The sequence below is a fragment of the Chenopodium album genome, chromosome 18, assembly GCF_948465745.1.
Source record: "Chenopodium album chromosome 18, dcCheAlbu1.1, whole genome shotgun sequence".
Lineage (NCBI taxonomy): Eukaryota > Viridiplantae > Streptophyta > Magnoliopsida > Caryophyllales > Amaranthaceae > Chenopodium > Chenopodium album.
The window spans coordinates 27158047-27164999 of NC_137851.1; the positions used below are offsets into that span (position 1 = coordinate 27158047).

Consider the following 6953-nt stretch of genomic DNA (forward strand, 5'->3'; position numbering starts at 1 on the left):
GACATTCGACACTTCTTCATTTGGGATGCAAAGACGAAGCAAGCTGTCAACTTCTTGCTTATACAAAATTGGATCATCCCACAAATAGAGTCGAGCTTCTCTCTTGAGCTTCTTCCTTTGATTCATAGAAAATGAAGGTGAAAACTCCCCACATGCTAGAAAATTAACCAAATCGGCGAACTAAGGGAGTTCCTTTACATCGGTGTCATATAAAAAGTCATCAAGCATTCTATCTTCGATAGGGGAACCATCATCTTGGGCTTGGATGTCCTCTAGGCGAGAGAGGTGATCCGCCACAACATTCTGCGCTTCTTAATTGTCTCTAACCTTAATATCAAAGGCTTAAAGTTCAAGCACCCACCAAAGCAATATAGGCTTTGATTCCTTCTTAACAAAGAGATATTTGAGAGCCGCATGATCCGTGAATACAATGGTCTTAGAACCCAACAAATAACAATGACATTTCTCAAAAGCATGCACAATTGCTAAAACTCCTTTTTCGTTGTCGTGTAATTTCGTTGAGCTCCATTGAGGGTTTTTGACATATAATAGATGACATGGAGCTTCTTATCAACCCTTTGAATCAATACACCTCCAATAGTCATGTAACTAGCATCACACATGAACTCAAAAGGTAAATCCCATCTCGGGGCTTGGACTATGGGGGTGGAAGTTAAAGCTTTGTTCAATTTGTTGAATGCTTCCAAGCATCTATCATCAAACACAAACTCAACATCCTTTTGAAGAAGATCATTAAGGGGCTTAGAAATTAGAGAGAAATCCTTGATGAATCTCCTATAAAACCCGGCATGTCCCAAGAAAGATCTCACACCTTTCACATTGACCGGAGGTGGTAGCTTCTCAATTACTCCAATCTTCACTTGATCCACCTCTATTCCTTTGTGGGAGATTTTATGACAGAGGACAATGCCTTTGTAAACCATAAAGTGACATTTATCCCAATTCAAGACTAGATTCACTTTCTCACACCGAGCCAAACACTTTTCAAGGTTCTCAAGGCAAGCTTCAAATGAAACACCTCCCACCGAAAAATCATCCATGAACACTTCCATTTCCTCTTCCAACATATCTCCGAATATGCTAATCATACACCGTTGGAAGGTGGTGGGGGGTTTGCAAAGCCCAAATGGAATTCTCCTATAAGCAAAGGTTCCATATGGGTAAGTAAAAGTTGTTTTCTCTTGGTCATCTTGGTGAATAGGAATTTGAAAGAAACCGGAATAACCATCAAGAAAACAATAATACTCATGCCTTGTTAGTCTTTCAAGCATTTGATCAATGAATGGAAGGGGGAAATGATCCTTTTTGGTGGATGTGTTTAGACGTCGATAATCTATACACATCCTCCATCCCGTGACCGTCCTTATAGGAATGAGCTCACCTTTCTCATTCTCCACAACGATCATGCCTCCTTTCTTTGGGATAACATGGACCGGGGAAACCCACCTTGAGCTAGAGATGGGGAATATGATTCCAGCATCCAATAGCTTACTTATTTCCTTCTTGACTACTTCCCTCATTTGAGGGTGAAGTTTTCGTTGTCTTTCAATGCTAATGAGGCGTTATCCTCAAGTGTGATGTGGTGCATGCATAAAGCGGGACTTATACCCTTGAGGTCCTCAATGGTATAGCCCAAAGCACCTTGGTGCTTTCTCAACACACCACACAACTCTTGAGCTTGGTTCTCACTCAAGGAGCAACTAACAATCACGGGAAAAGTTGAATTAGGGTCTAAGAATTTATACCTAAGGTTTGATGGAAGAGGTTTGAGCTCAACCATGGGAACACCTTTACCTTCTTTTGTTGTAGCCACTTGCAATGCTCCTTGGCTAGTGATGTTCATGCACATTTGCTCATCAATGTCTACAATGCTCCCATTTAGCAAATCTTCATACAAAGCCATCTCTTTGCTAGAAACACCTATCTTTTCCTTGTTCAACAAGACATTCTCAACAAGACATTCTCAAGAGCATCATTAGAGGAGAGCAATTGCACATGAATAGAAGACATAACATGATCAAGAGAGTTAATCATCGTATAATTCTCCGAGGAAGAACTTGGATACTTTATGCTTTCATTCAATTCAAATTCAATTACCTCATCTCCTACCTTAAGTGAAATTTTAGCACTCTTGACATCAATCATGGCACCCGAGGTAGCAAGAAAAGGTATACCAAGTATGATAGGAATGCTAGCTGGTGGGTTTTGATGAGTCCGACTCATTGCGGAATAAAACCCGAGCCAAGATCACACTCACAATTAATATAATAAAAAGACATAATTTACATAATTAACAAGAATTAAGGAAAGACTTAATTACCTTTGACGCGTGCTTCGCTCGTACCCGGAGCTCTTACTTGAGAAAGCTTTAAGTATCGCACGGGCGAGAACCTCCTATGGTATTCACCCGCAACTCGACCCCGACTAGGTTTATTGCTTAGAGGTTAGCTAAGCTCGACCAAATACTCGAGTAATTATGTGTTTAAAGGTTTTCTCAATGGAGATGCCTTTTCTAACACTTTACTCAAGTGATTTTTCCCATACCCCAACTTGGGTATTTATAAGGAAAATCATGAGTTCAATCCTCTCTCCCATCAATGTGGGAGAGTTGATAAAATCAATATTCTTTCTTAATTTTTAAATCAGTAAAAATTAAATATCCAACAACTAATTAATCAAAAAGTGGTACATTTAGGAGCAGGGTTAGGTAAGGACCACAAGGAAGCGAGGGGACCAAACTTGATCCCCAAGCACCCCCTTATAGCCGGCAACCTGCACTAACCAACCCTCCAATCAGGACTGCAACGTGGCACCCTGAATTGGGCACCAAAGAAGCCGGGGTGGGCTACTGCCTTGGCCTAGCTAGCAGCTGGCCTTGGTGTGGCTTGCGGCTACTGCCTCGGCCCAGCTAGCTGCTGGCCTTGGCGCGGCTGCTGCCTCGGCCCAGCAAGCCACGTACACAAGTGCGGGCTGCTGGCCTTGGCGTGCTACTGTGCCCACTGCCAGCACACGCAGCTAGCACCATGCTAGCCTTGGGGCTCTAACACGCACCTGCCAGCCTAGGCTCGGCTTGGTGCGATTGTTAGCCACCTCGGTTATACCAAATACCCCTAAGATTCGGTTTGCTTGGGGCATTACGATCCTAGGGGTATTTTGGTAAGTTGTTGATGATTAGTTATTTTATCGTCTCGTCTTTTATTATTTCGACTCGACTTCTGATGCTCGGTTTCGACACTCCAAGCTCGAATTTCCGACGTCTAAATATTAATTACTCGAGCGACTCATTAATTCCTTTCAAATTAATTCGTCGTGTCGGTTTGTTAGTTGCTAGGGTGTGACCTGAAGGTTTCAGTCAAGATTAAGCTGTAATATTAATTACTCATTAATATTACTGATCGGAAGCGGCCTCTACCTTGGCATTCCGATCACTTGATGTCACTGAATAATTAGCTTTCTAATAATTTCGAACCCTCTATTGGAATAATACACTTGTTCGAAGGACACCATTCTTATCACTAGCATCTTCATCCATTTCAAGAACCACAAAGTCAACCGAAATAACAAATTTTTCAACCCTCAAAGGAACATCTTCTACCTTACCCTTTGGAAACTTGATTGATCTATCAGCCAATTTCAAGGTAATGTTGGTAGGCAATAGTACCCCTAGTTCAAGTCTTTGATAAATCAAATATGGCATAAGGCTAACACTAGCTCATAGGTCACATAAGGCATTATCGATTTGCATCTTATAGATAGCACAAGGGATGGAAAAGTTTCCAGGGTCTCTTAGCTTGAGTGGCATCTTTTTCATAATGTTTACACTACAATTCTTGGACAAGTTCACCGTCTCCACAACATCACAAGTCCTCTTACCAGTCAAAATGTCTTTAAGGAATTTTGCATAATTCAGCATTTGGGTGACAACATCGGTAAATGGTAGAGAAACATGAAGTTGTTTGAGCATGTCAATAAATCTTCCAAATTGTTCATCCAACATGTGTCTCATGAATCTTTGTGGATATGGAAGCTTGGGTTTCACAACTTCTCTCTCTTCTTTCACCTCCTTAGGTGGCTCTACCACTACTTCACTCAAAGTTGCACCATCTCCCTCATCCCCAACTAAAACCTCTTTTGCACCCTCCTTACCTTTACTCTTGCTAGGCATACTCTCCTCAAGCACCTTACCACTCCTTGTAACTATGGCATTAACGGGTCTTTTAGGGTCTACGCCTTGAGAGGGTAAAGAAGAAGGGCTTGCTTGGTCTTTCAAAGCATTGGCAAGTTGAGAAATTTGGTTTTAAAGCATCTTATCATGGGTCATCATTTCATTAAACATCTTATCACTCACCGCCATACATGTAAGTGTTCAACAACTTGGTTTGGTTTTCAATGATTTCCTCCAAGTTATTCTTATAAGAAGAAGAAGGTTGAGCATAGGAATTATCACTTTGGGTCTTTGGAGAAAAATCGGGTAGGGGACTCTTTTGAGCATTGTTTTGAAAATTTCCCCTATTTTGATTGTTCTAATTACCCCTATTTTGATTTTGACCATAACCTTGATTATGGTTACCATAATTTTGGTTATAATTACCATAATTTTGGTTTTGATTTTGGCCACTATAACCTTGGTTGTTATAGATACCTCAGGATTTTTGGTTTCCTTGGTTCCTATAACCACCACCTTGGTTATAGTTGTTAAAATTTCCATGTCTGTTCTAATTCCTATTGCATTGACCGCTTTGATTTTCAAACCTTGAATCATTATTATTTGACACATAGTTCACATGTTCATTCACATTCCCATCTTGATCATCACAAACATCCATATATGCATGAGGGCAACTAGAAGCATCATAAACATATGAACCACAAACATCACAAAACAAGCAACCACTAGGTATGTTACTAGAAGAGGGAGGAGGTTGAGAGTTAGAAGACATACCTCTCCCCTTAGATTTGGAGGGAATATTCGAAACTTGGGAGGTAGCACTTTCCAACTTTGCCTTGATAGCAGACATTTCCTTCCCCAAGTTTGTCATTTGTGAGGACAAGTTGTTTATGGCATTAAGATGATCAACCGAGTACACCGAAGAGCTACTCTTACTAGTTGGTTCCCTTTCACCATCTTGCCAATCTCTATAGTAGCTCACTACGTCTTCCATGATGTCTACCACTTACTCCTCAATTCTATTCATAATGGGACCTCCGGCTCCTCCATCAAGACACGATTTCCCTTGAGGACTTAGGCCACCATAGAAGATATGAATAATTTGGTAGGTAGGAATCCCCTGGTGAGGACACTCTCTTTGATACTCTTTGTATCTCTCCCATGCCTCAAAGAGGCTTTAACTAGGCTTTTTCTTAAAACCTTGAATAGCTCTAGGCTCCGCCGTTTTCTTTTGTGGATAAAAACGGGATAGAAATTCCTTGGTCACTTCATCGCATGTCCTTAGAGAATTTGGTTTGACTTCCTTATCTAACCATTCCTAGGCACGCCCTATGAGAGAAAAAGGAAAAAGCTTGAGGCGGATGAACTCTTGGGAAATTCTATTCGCTTTGATAGTGTTGCAATATTTTTCGAACTCTTTGAGATGGTTTAGAGGGATTTCATGTTTATCCCCACTAAATTGTCGCCTCTCTATCAAAGTGATCATTTCCGGCCTTATTTTGAAGTCATTTGCCGGTGTTATAGGTGGAGTAATCCCACTTTCAAACCTATATGCACCCAGAATCCCCAATTCCTTCAACGCCACTCTTGGATTTTCTCCCATCCTTGCTTGTTCTTCTTATTGTGGTTCTTCTTCACTTGGAGGGCTATAACTAAAAGAATGTCTAGCAACTCTTATCCTTGTAATTTTCCTCTCAATTTCCGGATCAACTGGAACTAGAGAACGACCACGTGCTCTACGCATACAATCTCAAAAGAAATAATTAGTAGCAAGGCTATAAATGTAGCCAAAAAGAGAAATTATTTTTTTTCAAATAAAATTATGTAGACTCAACAACTATAGAAAAGCACCAATGTCATTCCCCAGCAATGACGCCATTTTGATGTGTGGTAATCTAGGTCGTTGAAATCTAAAGCACAACCAATCATACAATTAAGAAAATCAAACTTATTCCTAGTATAGGACAAGTCCGCGTTGAATCACGAGGAATGAGGGGGAGAATGCTATAGCCTATGGTAAAGATACTTCGAAGAATGAGAGGTAAATTGAGATGCAACTAAGGTTTCAATCAATTAAACAATCAAGAAATTCAATATGATAAACACTAGGGAATAAGGTTCCACATGCAAGCTCAATGATCATGCCAATCGATGAAGAACTCAATTGATTCCAATGTTGCAAAGGACAAACAATAGTTGCAATTAATAGAATTCAAGAGCTATCTCCTATAAGTCAAGCAAGGGTTCACTATGAATGACTAATAAGGAAATTCACAATCAAATTCAACCAATTAAAGCTATTTTCAAATCAAGGGTTCAGGTCATTGAAATTTGCTATGCAATCTAGATTAATTATCTAGGTTGATTACTCCTATTCAAATTAATCACATGCACAACTAGAAAAGATCATCAATCAGGCATGCTTCCCCTTCTCCCTAGCTACTAATCTACTCATAAAACATAATGAAGTTGAAAAATAAAGCAAATTGAATCACAAATATCATCATTTCAAGCTTAATCAAAAAGAAAATCAAATCAAACAAATTATTAAACCAAAGACCAACAATCAAATCAAACATTCAAGAATTAAAGAAAAGATCAAACAAAAATTAAATTCAAGGGAAGAAATTCTCACTAATTTTCGTTGATTGATGATGAAATCTAAGCTTAATGATGTAGTTTGAAGTACAAATCAAGTAATCTAGAGTTTCTTTCTCTACTTTCTTTCTCTACTAAATATGGAAATATGTCTCAAGTACAAGCA

At 39.6% G+C, this 6953-nt stretch overlaps 1 non-coding gene across 1 annotated transcript; it reads left to right on the forward strand.

The window, feature by feature from the left end:
* Positions 1-5304: 5304 nt before the first annotated feature.
* LOC145593309 (small nucleolar RNA R71) lies at positions 5305-5407 on the forward strand. The gene has a single exon (XR_014102657.1). It is a non-coding gene; the product is annotated as a small nucleolar RNA R71 (small nucleolar RNA).
* The last annotated feature ends 1546 nt before the right edge of the window (positions 5408-6953 follow it).